At 46.5% G+C, this 18866-nt stretch overlaps 1 protein-coding gene across 5 annotated transcripts in view; it reads left to right on the top strand.

Moving 5' to 3' along the window:
• The first annotated feature begins 9152 nt into the window (after positions 1-9152).
• The window catches only part of LOC143767170 (uncharacterized), a 66463-nt gene continuing 56749 nt past the window's right edge, over positions 9153-18866 (top strand). The window contains exons 1-2 of one of the 5 annotated variants that reach the window (XM_077255251.1): positions 9153-9441; positions 12340-12477. The gene's annotated coding sequence lies outside the window, so the exon portion shown is untranslated. The remainder of the gene's footprint in view (positions 9442-12339; positions 12478-18866) is intronic. The other 4 variants (XM_077255254.1, XM_077255250.1, XM_077255255.1 and 1 more) reach the window with 4 other exon arrangements.

Genomic DNA, 18866 nt, shown 5'->3' with positions numbered 1-18866 from the left:
CAATAGGGTCCTACCGCCAGGCCAAACAGTGTGTAACAACCCTGCCGGCATCACTGCATGGCCTCCCATCCCCCACCAGCCTTCCACTTTCTCACTGCTCCAGGCCATGCTGTGAATTCTGTCTTGCCGTCTCCATGTTGTGTACCTCCTGTCTCCTATCTGCTCTTTGCATACTTCTTGGCTGTGTGCATATTGGCGTCGCCGCCTGCACTTCCTGAGTCTTATGGAGATGGTGTGCACCTTCCTAAGGTGTCGCCAGCCAATTGCCATGAAGCCTCAGGTACTTAAGACATATCATAGCAACGTACTCTGTCAGTCTGTACTTTGTTGCTGAGTTGCCAGGTCCTTTTCAGTCTCTGCCTTCTCTGGGGGCTGCATACCTAGACCTATTTCTGTACTTTGTATGTTCTGTCTCTGCCTTCTCTGGGGGCTACATACCCAGACCTGTTACTGTGTTTGGTATGTTTTGTTTCAGCCTCCCTGAGGGCTGCATACTCAGGCCTGTGTCCTTGCCCAGTATCTATTCCCGTGTCTGTTCTTGTCTGTACTACGTCCTACTCTTGTATTTTATCCTGTTCCTGCACCTGACCTAGTCTGAACTCAGCCCTATCCCTCTGTCTACTTGTCACCTTGTCTGTAGCCTTCCCTTCCCTGCTGGGTGTATCCTTGTGCTCCGCTTTCTGTGTTTACTTCTGCTCGACGAACCCTGCGGCATTGCTCTGCTCCCGGTTCCGCTCCTTGTGGCTCCATTCTGCACCCGGTTCCACTCACTTGCGGTTCCGTCCTGCTCTGTGCTCCGTGGTTCTGTCCTGCTCTCACTCCGCGCCTTGCGGTTCTGCCCTGCTCCGCGCCTTGCGGTTCTGCCCTGCTCCGCTCCTTGCGATTCTGCTTCGCTGTCGTTTTATACCTCTCGGGTCTAAGACCTGCAGTCTGAACAGGTCCCTTACCTGTTTCCATATATCTCTCATACGTGTCCGTGTTTTTGTCCTCCCTGAATCTGTCCCTTCAACTCCAGCGTGAACAGGTCCCTACCTGTCTCCATATTCACACAAACCTATCTATGTTCCTGTCTTACCCTTACCAGTTCCAGTACTGTTAGCTGTGCCCCTTGCCAGTGTCTCAGCCATGCCCACCTACCTGCCAGTGTCGCAGCCGTGCCCGCCTGCCTGCCAGTGTCTCAGCCGTTCCTGCCAGTGTCTCAGTGTTGAGGGAGGATCTGAAGTGACCCTTCATGGTTGACACAGTGATTTTCAAATTGATCCACAGGGCGTTGCCGGCAACTGAAAATGACCAGACGGAGATGTGTGTCTCTGGGGGGATCGAGCAGATCTCTAAGCCCCGTGTATTGTGTCACACTTTTCATAATCTTAACAAGTTACACTTCAACCAATCAACATAAGAACACGCTCACAGTTCTTAACCTATAAGAATGCAGGAACAGCCTGTATGTCAAGGTCTCGTAGAACAATACACCCTCAGTGTCATGTCTTGTTCGGGCTGCAATAATCAAGGTCTCATAACAACTATGAACTTTTACCTAATAACAAAATTTTATCTCAAAACAGCAAGATGTAGTCGAAAAGCACAAAATGAAGCCTGCTTTAATTTTTCTTAGTTTAACCCTTCACATTCCCCCCTAGATAAATTTTGTTAACTAATATGCAGCATCAGAGGTACTATCCCGAGCTATAAGATCAAGGGGTACGGTCTTCACATGATTGGTGCCATGTTACCAGCCATGGCTGTTGCGGCGCATCCGTCCCCCCTGTATGCTACAATTTACGGATAAGAATTTTTGATGACGGTGGAGATCTTTTGAAGGTAGCCATGCGCTTGGCTTCAACATCTTCATCAGATCAGATACCTTTGTGAAATCGGTGTAGAGAAGAGCAGGGGTGGCAACGCTTTTGGTATCATAATTAATTGTCCTAGTGCAGAATTTCGTAAAACATACAGAAATACACCAAAGAACAAGTTTTAGTATTACATACATGACAAGGATAAAGGCAGCGATGTGTAACAAACTTTGCAAGATTCCAGCTATCCAGCCCCCAAATCCCTTAAACCAATTTGCTGGATTAAGAAAGGAGAAGGTGTCTGCCCACCAACTGTCCTTATTACGGTCATTGTCTTTATCATATTGATCTCTGAGTCTTTGAATGTCCTCTAGCTTTAACTTCATAGTGCTATTGGGATCTATATAATGACAGCAAGCAGGTCCAATAACCTGACACATACCACCCTGTGCTGCTGTTAAGTAATCCAGTACTACAGTATGTTGATTAGTGACTATAATAAGTTGGTTTTGGACAGCAACAGTAGTATTAAGTATATCCAATATATCCCAAATTTGATCATCTAGATAGTCTGTGGCCCTAACCAATTTATCCCAAATTTGTGTAATCATAGGGTAAATGAAAATAGAACGGACAATTTTATTGGCTATACCCATCTGTACTACATGTGGTCTCCCTAAAGGGAAAAACCAAAACATTATATCCCCTTTAACTGCTACTAGTCTGTTTGACCAGCTTGCTGTGCGATGCGTGGATCCACGTTGGCCTTCCTTCCAGCTTTACTGATGTAGGAGTGATAGGGAGGACTTGATAGGGACCGTCATACAAGGGTTCTAGTCCGTGTTTTCTGACATGCCTTTTCATGACCACAAAATCACCAGGCTTCAAGTTGTGACAAGTGTCTGTTTCTGCTGAATCTGGAAGGGAAAAAGAAACTAGAGCATGGGTGTTAGCAAGATTTTTACTAAGCTGAATAACATATTGAACAGTACGGTCAGTTTCCTCTGACAACTGCTGAGGCTGGAAATTTGCAACTGGGGGCCTAGCACCAAACAATATCTCATATGGGGACAGGCCATGTTTTGCAATAGGGGAAGTACAAATGTGGTACAGTACAATGGGTAGGAGCTCTGGCCATGGAGCCGTAGTCTCCTGCATCATTTTGGTCAATTGTCCCTTCAGTGTGTCGTTCAGCCTCTCATCTTTCCCACTGGATTGTGGATGATACGGAGTATGGAAAGCTACAGTGGATCCAAGCATTGTCAGAACCTCCTGATACACATGAGAAAAAAAGGCCAGGCCTTCATCACTTTCAACGACTTCTGGAACACCATATCTGCATATGACTTCCATCACCAGTTTCTTGGCTGTAGTTTTTGCAGTCATGTTGGCTAACGGGGAATGCTTCCGGCCAACTGGAGAACATGTCGACAACCACCAGACAATATTCATACCTTCCAGAATTGGGCAACGTGATGTGGCCCAGCTGGAGCCTTTGGAAAGGATAGTCGGGCTTAGCAAGGTGCTTCGGGGGTACACGTTGAAGTTGACCGGGATTGCAGGTCTGACAGATATTACATGCACGGGTTGAGAGCTGTCAGGACAGTAGAAATACCTGGAGCCCAGGAGAATTTTTGTATCAGGGCTAGGGCCTGGTTTTTTCCTCGATGTGTGGGCCCATGTGCCCACGTGGCAATAGCAGGGTACATCCGCTTAGGGAGACACACAAGTTGGTCCTCTTTCTAGAGACCATTGTCCATACGTGCTCTATCAGCTTTCCACTGCTTCACTTCTTCCTTTGGGGACATTCTCTGCATCGTCATTAAGCGGTCTCGCGGGGTTCGGCAGAAAACCTCAGTCTGGCGCAGATCATCAGGTTCCTGTAGAGTCAGTGTTTCTTGTAACTGTTTACGCTGAGAGCGTGTGGTCACCATAGCTGGTATGGTCGGTTCAACGGGGTAGGAGAGCAGCAGCTTTTGCTTGCATATCTGCAAAGGCGTTACCAACAGTCTGTGGACTGTTCCTAGGACCGTGCGCCTTGATTTTGATAATGGCCACCTGGGTAGGTAATTTGATTGAGTCCATGAGGGTTTTAACAGCTTCAGCATTCTTCACTGGAGTCCCGGCAGTAGTAATAAACCCTCGATTGGCCCATAGGGCTCCGAAATCTTGAGCAATACCAAATGCATACTGTGAGTCCGTGTATATATTAGCCTGCCTGTCTTTGGCCAGAACACATGCAGTAGACAGAGCCAGAAGTTCTGCTTCTTGTGCTGTGAGGGAAGGAGTGCAGCTGTGTGCACTACAGTGTCTTCCGTAGTAACGGCGTATCCGGTGTGGAATCTGCCAAACTCATCAGCATATCTTGAACCATATTTCAGGGCATTGTAGAGAGGTTGCATTATGCGGGATGCGTCCGGTATCCACTGACGACAATAGGTACATAGCCCAAGAAAACGCTGGAGTTCAGTCTCATCTTTCGGAAAAGGGAGCTGATGGCTATCTTTCTTTCTATTGTGAGGTGTCTGACACCCTGAAGGAGACAGTGACCCAAAAATAGAACTTGACCAAGGCAGAACTGAGGTTTCGAGGCCGAAACCTGACAGTTCAGATCTGCCAGATACTTGAAGAGGCTAACAGTGGCAGCAATGGCTTCCTGCTCTGTTCGTGCACACAACAAAAGATCATCCACATACTGAAGCAGCGTGACATAGGGGTGATCTAACTGCCAGGGTAAAAGACACTCGCCCATATTTTTTGCAAACTGATTGGGACTGTTTTGGGCCCCTTGTGGCATAACTGTCCACGTCAATTGCCGTCCCTGACAAGTGAATGCAAACAGAAACTGGCAATCTGGGTGAGACAGGGCAAGGGGGCATCTTCTACGTCTGGAGGAAAGAAGGTTTAAGCATAATAACAGACGCGGATTCTTTACTGTAAGAACAGTGAGACTATGGAACTCTCTGCCGTATGATGTTGTAATGAGTGATTCATTACTTATATTTATGAGGGGACTGGATGCCTTTCTTGAAAAGTATAATGTTACAGGGTATATACACTAGATTCCTTGATAGGGCGTTGATCCAGGGAACTAGTCTGACTGCCGTATGTGGAGTCGGGAAGGAATTTTTTTCCCCAGTGTGGAGCTTACTCTTTGCCACATGGTTTTTTTTTTGCCTTCCTCTGGATCAACATGTTAGGGCATGTTAGGTTAGGCTATGGGTTGAACTAGATGGACTTAAAGTCTTCCTTCAACCTTAATAACTATGTAACTATATAATGGAATGCTGAAGAAGGCATTGGCAAGGTCGATGACTGTGAACCAAGCAGCATCTTGAAGTATCTGGGACAAAAGAGTATGTGGATTAGGCACCACCGGAGTTTCTAGAACAGTAGCTGCATTAACTGCCTATAGATCTTGTACACAGGAGGTTGGCCGGGTGGGGTCTTTTACTTAACGGGAAACAAGGGCGTGTTACATGGGGAAACACAGGGTACCAGGGCACCATTATCGAGTAACATTTGTATTTGCCCCTTGAGGCTCCGCTCCTGATCATGTTTCAAAGGGTATTGATGGACTTTGGGAAAAGGGGCACCAGGTTTGAGAAACACGTTTACTGGTTCTACAGGTATTTTCCCTATGTCATCTGGCCCTTTTGACCAAAGTTTGGGTGGTATGTCTGAGAGATATGGGGTGAGTCGCTGGTCCTCAGGCATTATTGGGGGCGGATCTGGGCCTATCAGGGCCATCATAATTGTGGGAAGGGCGTGTAAGATACAGATCTCCTCATTGTTTTCATCTGCATAGGGGTTATATAACGCTAGAACCATCTGACCATCATCTTGGAATTGTATTCTGGAACGGAACTGTGATAATAAATCTGCCCCCAGTAAATTTACCGGACATGCGGGAGAGGTTACGAACTGAGCAGTAACCTCAGGGAAAGGTCCCACAGGGATGGGTTTTGAAAGAGTATGTTTATTGGGTCTGACTTCTACTCCAATTAAAACAAGCTCTTGGTCTGAGAAAAGACATGGCGGGGCTGGGGAGGGGGGGTTCCCAGACATAGGGTTAAAAGGGTTATTGGAGTATGGGACTAGATTTGTATAAGGTGGGAGGGCAGGAGCTGGAGTCTACTGCTGGGCAGGCCACTGATAAAGAATGGGCTTTATTATACAGTGAGAACCCCAAATCTTTAAACACTACCATAAGATGCCCATAGAACTTCTCGGCAGTCCAGGATATATTGGTGCCTTGGGGTTAAGGGGCATAGGGCTTACAGTCGGGTGAAGAGGCTTAATTTCCTGGGGAGGGACCATATTATCTAACAGGGAGCCTCCCTGTCCCAGATCTTCATTTTAAAATTTTTGTCTTTCTAGCACATTACCTCAAGCGCTTTCTCAGTTCCTTCTTGTACCACACTCAGTCTTTGTCATAGTAGTACACAGCTTTCCTTTTTCAACATAACAACAACAAAAACAATCAGAATTCACTTCCTCTGTTGATCCTCAATTTGCTATATATATCAATCACTCAACTTGAAGCAGGTGAATCTTTTACCAATCTTTCAATCACACTGATAACCAAACAATCACTTACAAGTTTCCTTCTAAAACTAGGCACCATATTTTACTTTCAACTTCAACTTACAATATTTCTTTCTACTTCAATACAGTACTGTTGCTTTAAACAAAACACAGATCTCCCAGCGCGTACTACACCAAGGACAGAATATACATAGAATCTTGAGCGCAGCTACATACCCCCTACTACCCAAGACTTCAGCGGAGATAAGAACTCACAACATCTCTCCACACAGGAGAAAGCAATCGCGCAGCTGCTTAGACTGCCCCTCCCATCAGATTTTTAGAAATTTCAAACAGAAACAGAATGCAGCAGTTCTCAGACTTAATTAATTTCAACAAAACCTTCATCACACAAATTCTTCTTTTCCTTCCACGGAAACATGATTCTCCTTTAGAGCTAAATATCCTTACTTCAGTTGTGCGCAGCACTAGAGCGGCCGTATAGTCTGTTCCACTGCGTCTACCTATCCCCCACTGGGACAACCCAAAAAACACGGTACTCAGTGAAAGGAGGAGGGCGTCTCAGACTATCCTTCCAGACACCTCTGGATATATATATATATATATATATATATATATATATATATATATATATTCCTGAGTTACGTATCCTATCTTCGATCACCTCACCATGCCTGATTCTAACAGTGATCAGGATTTCAGAATATTTTGACTATAAAGAGAATTAAAATCACTGGTCAATCCGGGGTGTCTGTTCCTTATGAGGCATGGTTCGAGCATTGAGCCCCCAACGGAACTACACCTTTATATGATTCCACCCAAGAATCACCCCACCATCGGGGACAAACCTCAGATCCTCTTTGCAGCAACAAACACAGGAAAACCACACCAAACGGTCAGTCTGAACAGTATAACTGCCAACTTACTGTGGTTGTTGTGGAGGATGATCAGTCCCAATTTTACAGTGCCTGTGTCCGGTCCAAAGGTCCATTGTTTTGATGTCCTCTGGGGAACAGAAGCGTTCCTGTTTGGGGCCCCACGTTCGGGCGCCAAGCTGTTGAGGGAGGATCTGAAGTGACCCTTCACGGTTGACACAGTGATTTTCAAATTGATCCACAGGGCGTTGCCGGCAACTGAAAATGACCAGACGGAGATGTGTGTCTCTGTTTGGGGGGATCGAGCAGATCTCTAAGCCCCATTTATTGTGTCGCACTTTTCATAATCTTAACAAGTTACACTTCAACCAATCAACATAAGAACACGCTCACAGTTCTTAACCTATAAGAATGCAGGAACAGCCTGTACATCAAGGTCTCGTAGAACAATACACCCTCGGTGTCATGTTTTGTTCGGGCTGGAATAATCAAGGTCTCATAACAACTATGAACTTTTACCTAATAATAAAAATTTATCTCAAAACAGCAAGATGGAGTCGAAAAGCACAAAATGAAGCCTGCTTTAATTTTTCTTAGTTTAACCCTTCACATCAGCTGTGCCCGCCCGCCTGCCAGTGTCTCAACCCGTGCCCACCTGCCAGTGTCCCAGCCGTGCCCTGGATGACTGATTCTAATTAGGTCCCCTGTGTATATATTTTGTCGCTAACTTTATACTGCCGGGACACTTATCCCATATGATGGTCAGTATTGGTGACATACTGTATGTTTATTCATTGCTCTCTTGTGTGGAGTTGCACTATTTGCACTTTAGATTATTTTTTGGTTAACCTTTATATATTAGTTACATTAAAAACTAAGTTTTAATACCACTTTTTGCTATTAAACTACTTATTTTAGGTGGTTTGTTCATCTCCTTACCCGTTGCTTATTTGTACAATGAAATTGTGCCGTTTTCTAATCCTTCAAAGAAACATGTGGGAAAAATGCAAGAACGCACCGTGTGAACATGCCCTTGCTTCTTGCAGCCTGCTCCAAAGGACGCCTGAAAAATCGCTCAGAAACCCGTTTGCTGGTCATATTTTAATCGTTTTTCTTCCGTTTTGAAAAACTATGGAATAAAGTGCATGTCAGCATGGTGGCTCAGTGGATAGCATTGCAGCCTTGCATCGCTGGAGTCCTGGGTTCTAATCCCACCTTGGACAACATCTGCAAGGAGTTTGTATGTTCTCCCCGTGTTTGCGTGGGTTTCCTCCGGGTTCTCCGGTTTCCTCCCACACTCCAAAGACATACTGATAGGGAATTTAGATTGTGAGCCCCATCGGGGACAGTGATGATAGTGTGTGCAAACTGTAAAGCGCTGCGGAATATGTTAGTGCTATATAAAGATTATTATTATGTCACTTTTTTGAAGCGTCTCCTGGTGGAAAACGCTTCAAAGTAGGCAGTGTCCAATCAGAAGGCTGCAAAAAAAGCTGCATGAAAAAAACTAAAAAAAATGCACATTTCCTTCAAAAACTCAGTTTCCTCAGTTTTCACTGGTGATTTTAGGCCGCCTGAAAAAATCCATATGCACATTGTGTCGGCCCCGCTAATTATCTAATAATAATTATTGATGTGAACTTATGATGATGACAAGTATGAACGTCTCCGGTTCTTCACAGAACTGCACCCACCTTTGAGGAAGTTTACTGTCCCTTACCGTAACTTGCAGAAATCATGGCGGGGCTGGAAATAAAAGTGCTCTGGTTGTAAATATTTTACATTCAAATGTGGAAATGGCTATGTCATGTACAGTCTAGATGCGCTTCTCACGGCCATAGCTACTTATGGCAGAGCACTGGACCTAAGTGTGAACAATGCCCTTTCATTTCCAGTCATCTTTCACAAGAGCATCTCCTCAGTTCTCACACTCGCTGCGATGACTGCACTAAGTATGTAGAAGATCGTCGTGTGGGCATGCGCAGATGCAGAGAGGAGCGCCGGGGGCGGGGACTGTGCAGAGTTCACACACACACACACGCTGCACTAGGACTGCTGCTCCCATGATCCTGCGGTTGCAGAACGCTACTGATGACGTCAAAACGACAGCGACACACTACACAGCAGAGGGAACGGAGACGTTGGCAGACGGGGTGAGAACAAGACCTGCGCTGGCTGATTAGTGAGGGATGGCAGCAATGTGCATGTTCCAGGGCATATAGGTGAGTAGTACTGGGCACAGGAGTGGAGTAGTGAGCACGGTGCTGGGTGCACAGGAGTGGAGTAGTGAGCAAGGTGCTGGGTGCACAGGAGTGGAGTAGTGAGGACGATGCTGGGTGCACAGGAGTGGAGTAGTGAGCACGGTGCTGGGTGCACAGGAGCGGAGTAGTGAGGACGGTGCCGGGTGCACAGGAGTGGAGTAGTGAGCACGGTGCTGGGTGCACAGGAGCGGAGTAGTGAGCACGGTGCTGGGTGCACAGGAGTGGAGTAGTGAGCACGGTGCTGGGTGCACAGGAGTGGAGTAGTGAGCACGGTGCCGGGTGCACAGGAGTGGAGTAGTGAGCACGGTGCTGGGTGCACAGGAGCGGAGTAGTGAGCACGGTGCTGGGTGCACAGGAGTGGAGTAGTGAGCACGGTGCTGGGTGCACAGGAGTGGAGTAGTGAGGACGATGCTGGGTGCACAGGAGTGGAGTAGTGAGCACGGTGCTGGGTGCACAGGAGCGGAGTAGTGAGCACGGTGCCGGGTGCACAGGAGCGGAGTAGTGAGCACGGTGCCGGGTGCACAGGAGTGGAGTAGTGAGCACGGTGCCGGGTGCACAGGAGCGGAGTAGTGAGCACGGTGCCGGGTGCACAGGAGCGGAGTAGTGAGCACGGTGCCGGGTGCACAGGAGCGGAGTAGTGAGCTGGGTGCACAGGAGCGGAGTAGTGAGGACGATGCTGGGTGCACAGGAGTGGAGTAGTGAGCACGGTGCTGGGTGCACAGGAGCGGAGTAGTGAGCACGGTGCTGGGTGCACAGGAGTGGAGTAGTGAGCACGGTGCTGGGTGCACAGGAGTGGAGTAGTGAGGACGATGCTGGGTGCACAGGAGTGGAGTAGTGAGCACGGTGCTGGGTGCACAGGAGCGGAGTAGTGAGCACGGTGCTGGGTGCACAGCAGTGGAGTAGTGAGCACGGTGCCGGGTGCACAGGAGCGGAGTAGTGAGCACGGTGCTTGGTGCACAGGAGTGGAGTAGTGAGGACGATGCTGGGTGCACAGCAGTGGAGTAGTGAGCACGGTGCTGGGTGCACAGGAGCGGCGTAGTGAGCACGGTTCTGGGTGCGCAGGAGCGGAGTAGTGAGCACGGTGCCGGGTGCGCAGGAGCGGAGTAGTGAGCACGGTGCCGGGTGCGCAGGAGCGGAGTAGTGAGGACGGTGCTGGGTGCGCAGGAGCGGAGTAGTGAGCACGGTGCCGGGTGCGCAGGAGCGGAGTAGTGAGCACGGTGCTGTGAGCACGGTGCTGGGTGCACAGGAGCGGAGTAGTGAGCACGGTGCCGGGTGCGCAGGAGCGGAGTAGTGAGCACGGTGCCGGGTGCGCAGGAGCGGAGTAGTGAGCACGGTGCCGGGTGCGCAGGAGCGGAGTAGTGAGCACGGTGCCGGGTGCGCAGGAGCGGAGTAGTGAGCATGGTGCCGGGTGCGCAGGAGCAGAGTAGTGAGGACGGTGCCGGGTGCGCAGGAGCGGAGTAGTGAGGACGGTGCCGGGTGCGCAGGAGCGGAGTAGTGAGCACGGTGCCGGGTGCGCAGGAGCGGAGTAGTGAGCACGGTGCCGGGTGCGCAGGAGCGGAGTAGAGGGCACGGTGCTGGGTGCGCAGGAGCGGAGTAGTGAGCACGGTGCCGGGTGCGCAGGAGCGGAGTAGAGGGCACGGTGCTGGGTGCGCATGAGTGGAGTAGTGGGCACAGTGCTGGGTGTCTGGTAATAAGGTAATGGCCAACGATCGGGCTGTATACTGAAGGGATAGTTGGCATAGTAGTTCTATAAGGAGGGAGAAGCATACATGTAATTTGGTTGTCTGGGCAGATGTACTCAGACGAGCTGTAGGGAAGGAGCATCAGGGGCACTGAAGGTTATGTATGGGGAGGAAACAGTGGGACATTCACATGGTTTACATTCTGTTGCACTTTTCCATCTGTTATGTTTTTGCCAGTCAGAGTAATAAATCAGAAAGGACCTTTATAAAGGAAAAAAAAACGTTTTTTATTTTGTTGCACAATTTTGTCCTGTCAGTTTTGTGAAATTGCCATTTAGGCTACTTTCACATTTCTGTCTTTCAGCTCCCGTCACAATCCGTCGATTTTAGAGAATGCAGGATCCTGCATTTTCCCATAGACTTGTATTAGCGACGGATTGCCACACGTCGCATCCATCGTGCGACGGATCCGTCATGTTTTGGCGGACCGTCGTCTGGAAAAAACGTTCAATGTAATGTTTTTTGTCTGCATCGGGAAAACGTGTATCGAAGGATCCTGCTTCACACGTCATTCACTAGAATGGAAGCCTATGGGCGCAGGATCCGTCACACACCGGAATCCAGCGACGGATCCAGTTTCTCTCTCTCCTCATTACACTGGATGCTTCACACACATTTTTCACTATTTTCATGACGTCCGTCGATCTGTCATTTTGCTGCACTACAACGGACACAAAAAAACGGAAGTGTGAAAGTAGCCTTATCTGCACAGTGTACAGCACTGGTTATGAGTAGACATATTGCACTACACTGGTGTGTAACCATGGATGTTCGTTTGGCCACTGTAGAAAGGAGGCATCCTAAACTAAGTATAGATGACAAAAAAATTCCACTGTGTTTCAACACCAGATAACTTTTGAATCGAAAGTGGAAACTATATGTCTATTTAGTCTGGCTGAGAGTCGGTGACCGCTCATTCCCAATTATCAGGCCATGTAAACATGCTGGAGATTACCAGTCAAACAAGCAAAATGCTTATTTGTCGGAAGATAGGATTGTTTATGCTGGCGTAAAAATCCTTCTTATTGGCAGCACAAAAGCTGCCGATTAACCTTGATGCTGTATGAGGACAAAACAATCTGTCTGCAATGCACACATTTTTCTTTTTTTTTCCAAGTCCCGTAGAAGCGCTGGATTAGCGCGAAACGGTTGCCGTCGTCATCCCCTGCTCACCTCCTTCTTTCACCCCCGATGCCGTGAATATGTCGTTTGTGTACCCGTCTCTTCAATAAAGGACCGTTATTGCACCTCATTGGTGAGTGCTATTGCATTTTTTTCTCTTCTCAGTATTGTATTCTCGTGGACTTTTTTCATTGCAAGCACCTCCAATGCAACGAGGCAAAAGACTTTTATGAATACAACATACATATCAACCGTTCTTTCGAATATGAGCGGCAGTGCAGCTTCATTTTTTCTTTGATTATTTAACATTTAGGCTATGTGCACACGTTCAGGTTTTTTCGCGATTAAAACGCTATAAAAACTCATTAAAAACGCATACATTATGCATCCTATCATTTATTCATTCTGCATGTTTTGTGCAGGAAAAAAATGCATCGCAGTAAAAAAAGCAGCATGTTCATTAATTTTGCGGATTTTCCGCGTTTTCCCGCAATTCTATGCATTTGGAAAAAAACGCGTCAAAAACGCATGAAAACCGTGAAAAAACGCATGCGGATTTCTGGCAGAAATGTCCGGTTTTTGTCAGGAAAATTTCTGCTAGAAATCCTGACATGTGCACATACCCTTACAGTAGCACTAAAGCAACTTTTTTTTTTTGCATATAATGGTTGCAAACCCTATTCTTGTTAAATTTATCACATCTCAGCTGCATCTAGACATTTCTGTCACAATTTCTCCTCTCAGTGAGTGATTGTTTTGCTGTCCTATGGAAATTGGGTCATGCTGACTTGTCAGTATTTTGATGAACCGCCCAGCTGTCCAATCTTACCATGCGCGTTCTGAGCTGTCTGTGCTTTGATTGACAGCTCGGCTGTCCAATCTGGGACTGGCAGATGCAAGACTTTCTCCAGGTGTTCTTTGTTCTGGGGATTGCCCAAGTTATTTAACTAAGCTGCTTGCCTCTGATCCCTGCCAGATGTAGTTTTTACTTCCCGATGAGTGTTTGCCTGATTTTCATATTCTGGGTTCTGATTTTCCGCTGCCTGACCCTTGGACCGTGTTCTAACTATCCCTTTGTCTTGTCATTTTGCCTTGATCCACTATCTCCTGGTATTTTAACCCCGGACTGTGACCTGACTTACTCCTTTGTCTTTTTTTTTTTTCTTCTAAATGATCTCTTGGTACTGACCCCGGTACGTCTGACTTATCTACCTCACGGTCTGTCTGTGAGTAGTGACTAGATTCACATTACTTCTGACCTGAGTTCACACTATGAGCATGATCATTATGTTTTGCAAAAACTCAGGGAAAATTATTTGCTGAACAAGAAAATTGTGCTTTCTCTTTTCAAGAAATATCGTTTCTGGGGCTTATTGTATCTGCTGACGGATTTACAATGGATCCTGGGAAGATGCAGGCTGTAATTGATTGGGTTCAACCTTGCGACCTTAAATCACTGCAGCGTTTTTTAGGATTTGCCAGTTACTATAGAAAATTCATTATGGCTTTTTCGCAGATCGTTAAACCTCTTACAGATCTCACACGTAAGGGAGCGGATCTTAAGGTTTGGTCTTTGGATGCCATTGCGGCTTTTAACCCCTTTCTGACATCGGACGGGATAGTACGTCCGAGGTCAAAAGCCCCGCTTTGATGCGGGCTCCGGCGGTGAGCCCTTATCAAAGCTGGGACATGTCAGCTGTTTTGAACAGCTGACATGTGCCCGTAATAGGCGCGGGCAGAATCGCGATCTGCCCGCGCCTATTAACTAGTTAAATGCCGCTGTCAAACGCAGACAGCGGCATTTAACCGGCGCTTCCGGCCGGGCGGCCGGAAATGAGCGCATCGCCGACCCCCGTCACATGATCGGGGGTCGGCGATGCTTCAGCATTGTAACCATAGAGGTCCTTGAGACCTCTATGGTTGCTGATGCCGGCCTGCTGTGGTCGCCCCCCTGTGGTCGGCGCTCACAGCACACCTGCATTTCTGCTGCATAGCAGCGATCTAATGATCGCTGCTATGTAGCAGAGCCGATCGCGTTGTGCCAGCTTCTAGCCTCCCATGGAGGCTATAGAAGCATGGCAAAAGTTTAAAAAAAAAAGGGAAAAAAATGTTAAAAAATATAAAAGTTTAAATCGCCCCCCTTTCGCCCCAATCAAAATAAATCAATAAAAAAAACAAACCTACACATAATTGGTATCGCCGCGTTCAGAATCACCTGATCTATCAATAAAAAAAAGCATTAACCTGATCGCTAAACGGCGTAGTGAGAAATAAAATTCGAAATGCCAGAATTACGTTTTTTTGGTCGCCGCGACATTGCATTAAAATGCAATAAGGGGCGATCAAAAGAACGTATCTGCACCGAAATGGTATAATTAAAAACGACAGCTCGGCACGCAAAAAATAAGCCCTCACCTGACCCCAGATCATGAAAAATGGAGACACTACGAGTATTGGAAAATGGCGCAATTTATTTATTTTTTTTAGCAAAGTTTTGAAATTTTTTTCACCACTCAGATAAAAAATAACCTAGTCATGTTAGATGTCTATGAACTCGTAATGACCTGGAGAATCATAATGGCAGGTCAGTTTTAGCATTTGGTGAACCTAGCAAAAAAGCCAAACAAAAAACCAGTGCGGGACTGCACTTTTTTTGCAATTTCACCGCACTTGGAATTTTTTTCCTGTTTTCTAGTACACGACATGGTAAAACCAATGATGTCGTTCAAAAGTACAACTCGTCCCGCAAAAAATGAGCCCTCACATGGCCAAATTGATGGAAAAATAAAAAAGTTATGGCTCTGGGAAGGAGGGGAGTGAAAAACGAACACGGAAAAACAGAAAATCCCAAGGTCATGAAGGGGTTAATAAAGTAAGAGTGCTTCATGTCTGCTCAAGTTTTGATTCAACCCAGTCTTAAAGGGAACCTGTCACCCCGTTTTTTCGGTATGAGATAAAAATACTGTTAAATAGGGCCTGAGCTGAGCATTACAATAGTGTAGTTTGTGGACCCCGATTCCCCACCTATGCTGCCGAAATACGTTACCAAAGTAGTCGTTTTCGCCTGTCAATCAGGCTGGTCTGGTCAAAAGGGCGTGTTGTCTTCCCCCAGATTTTGCGTAGTTTTCCGTTGGTGGCGTAGTGGTGTGCGCATGCCCAAGGTCCCGAATCCTCTGCCAGGGGATTTAAAAGAGCGCGCTGTTCGTTATTTCATTGGTGATCGGTGGGCGCGGCCAACTTCCTTTGGCCGCGCGTGCGCAGAAGCGGCGCTCTGCTGGCCGTGGCTTCAGGAAAATGGCCGCCGCGATATCCATCTGCACGCGCGGCATCCCGCGGCCATTTTCCTGAAGCCGCGGCCAGCAGAGCGCCGCTTCTGCGCACGCGCGGCCAAAGGAAGATGGCCGCGCCCACCGATCACCAATGAAATAACGAACAGCGCGCTCTTTTAAATCCCCTGGCAGAGGATTCGGGACCTTGGGCATGCGCACACCACTACGCCACCAACGGAAAACTACGCAAAATCTGGGGGAAGACAACACGCCCTTTTGACCAGACCAGCCTGATTGACAGGCGAAAACGGAGACTTTGCAAAGGTATTTCGGCAACTTAGGTGGGTAATAAACGCATAACAAACACACTAATGTAACGCCCACCTCTGCCCCTATTTAACGCTATTTTTATCCCATCTTCCAAAAACGTGGTGACAGGTTCCCTTTAAGAAACCGTTTATCGTAGTGGTATATGCCTCAGGAGCTGAGGTGGGGGCTGTTGTGTTTCAAGGTGCCAAGATTCTTGACTAACTTACGGCCATGTACAACTTTTTTTCTAGGGGATTTTCGTCTGCTGAGAGACATTATGATGTTGGAAATGGCAAGTTGCTCGATGTCGAGAATGGAGGCATTTTTTTGAGGGAGCTATTCATCAGGTCACGGTTGTGACGTATCTTGAAAATGTAGCCTCTATTGAATCTGCTAAACGTTTTAAACCTGAGACAGGCCAGGTGGTCTTTATTTTTTTTTTTGTAGATTAAATTTTTCCATCATGTTCAGGTCGGGGTCTAAGAATTTTAGGGCTGATGCTTTGTCACCAGTTCTGTGGAGTCAGATTCTGTATAAAATGGTCTGACTCCGACAATATACAGCTCTGGCAAAAATTAAAAGACCACTGCAAAATTTTCCGTTTGCCTGATTTTTCTCTTTATAGGTATATTTTTGAGTAAAATGTAAATTGTTCTTAAATTCTATAAACTACTGACAACATGTCTCTGAAGTTTCAAGCAATAAATTTTGTATTTACTTTATGAAAATGAGAAATGGTGAAAATAACAAAAAAATGCATTGCTTGCAGACCTCAACTAATGAAAAAAAAAACCAAGTTCATTATCATTTAGAAACAACAATACTAATGTTTTAACACAGGAAGAGTTCAGAAATCAATATTTTGTGGAATACCCATGATATTTAATCACCGCTTTTATACGTCTTGGCATGCTTTCCACCAGTCTTTCACACTGCTTTTGGGTGACCTTATGCCACTCTTGGTACAAAAATTTAAGCAGTTCTTCTTTGATGGCTTATGACTATCCATCTTCCTCTTGATTACATTCCAGAGGTTTTCATTTGGGTCCAGATCTGGAGATTGGGCTGGCCATGACAATAATTTGATGTGGTGGTCCTTCATCCACACCTTGATTGACCTAGCTGTGTGGCATGGCGTATTGTCCTGCTGGAAAAAACATTTCTCAGAGTTGGGGAACATTGCCTGAGCAGAAGGAATCAACTGTTTTTCCAGGATAACCTTGTATGCGGCTTGATTCATACGTCCTTCGAAAAGAACAACCTGCCCAATTCCAGCCTTGCTGAAGAATCCTCAGATCATCACTGATCCTCCACCAAATTTCACAGTGGGTGCAAGACACTGGCTTGTACACCTCTCCAGGTGTCCGTCTATCCATTAGACGACCAGGTGTTGACCTGGGGATGGTTATTTGGGTGGTAATTGACCAATTCAGTATACAAACTCGTTTTTTTCCGTTATCAGGGTTAGCTAATGCAGAGACTCTTTCCAGGTTATCAGTTATGTGGTGGAATTGCATGGCATTTCTTAGAACATTTTGTCCCATAGGGAGTGCAGTTTGTCTCCAAATTCTGGAGAGTGTTTTGTGAAAAATTGGGGATTGACTTGTAGTTTTCCCCTGCTTACCATCCTCAAACCAACGGTCACAGAGTGGACAAATCAGTCGTGGGAACAAATTCTAAGGTGTTTCATTGTGGTTCCGCAGGGGGACTGGTCCTCATTTTTACCTTTTACTGAATTCGCCTTTAACAGTCAGGTAAACCAGGAGGGCTGTTGAGTCGGTATGCCAAATCACCGACTCCGACTCCTCAATTTTCCTGACTTCCGACTTCACAGGAGAAACGATACTTCTTTGATCCCTGTCAGACGCCTCTCACTCAGCCAAACCAGATCTCCACTTTGCACTAACGAGGGGCAGTAACCCGAAACACAGTGCCTGCAAATTGAGATTCTGGTTTGGTTTTTATCCTAAGTCACAAGGCTCATTAAAGGGTCAACATTGACTGTTAGGATTGCAACTTCCAATAGGTGGCACTAGAGTTCTAGTCCTCTTCCTCTCTGAAGAGACAATTTGCATATTTCCCAGACGAGCATTGTGGCTTTGTCTCCTCATCTCGACATGCTTAACATGTCACTCTCCGCAAGGAGAAACTATACTCCTTGGATCCCAAATAATTATGAAAACCTTTACATCATATCCTGCACTGAGCTACTGAACCCAATTTATTATATATTTTAGGATTCTGAGTCGGTCCATTTTATACCGAAACCGAGTCCACGAAAATGGACATCAACTCTACAACTCAGACTCCATAGCCCTGTTAACAGTCTACTGGAACCTCGCCTGTGTTTTTTTTTTATTATGATTTTCATCCTCATTTTGGTGACTTCTCGAGATTGAGTTCTGGTTGTCCTGTAGTAGAGGTTGCCATGCAAAAGCGTGGATATGTCTGGAGGGAGGTTCATATGAATAGTGAGGTGAGTCGGTGGCGCCAGAAGCGGAAGATGGTTAGGAAACGTTCAGGGGGCCCCATATTCAAGGTTAGTAATAAAGTCTGGGTATCTCCGAAAAATATTAAATTGAAAGTGCCGTCAGCAAAGTTGAATCCTAAGTTTGTTGGTCCATATGAGACTTTACAGATAGTTATCCGGTGGTTTCAGATTAAAACTCCCTCCATCTTTTCACATTCCTAATGTATTCAATAAATCACTGTTAAAAGAGTTTGTCCCTTCAGTTTTGACTCGTTCATCTCCGCCTACACCAGTTTCTGTTAATGACAGTTTGGCGTTTGAAGTGCAAAAGATTCTTGTTTCTCGTAAAGTCTGTAATTCCCTCCAGTACCTCATTAATTGGAAAGGCTATGGACCGGGGTCCCTGCTCGAGGTGTAAACTCCGATCGGCTGGTTTGATCCTTCCATCGCAGGTTTACTAGGAAATCTGGAGGT

Source organism: Ranitomeya variabilis, chromosome 4 (assembly GCF_051348905.1).
Source record: "Ranitomeya variabilis isolate aRanVar5 chromosome 4, aRanVar5.hap1, whole genome shotgun sequence".
In the NCBI taxonomy this organism is placed as follows: domain Eukaryota; kingdom Metazoa; phylum Chordata; class Amphibia; order Anura; family Dendrobatidae; genus Ranitomeya; species Ranitomeya variabilis.
Note: the sequence above shows the minus strand (reverse complement) of the source record. Positions and strands in the feature narration are given on the sequence as shown.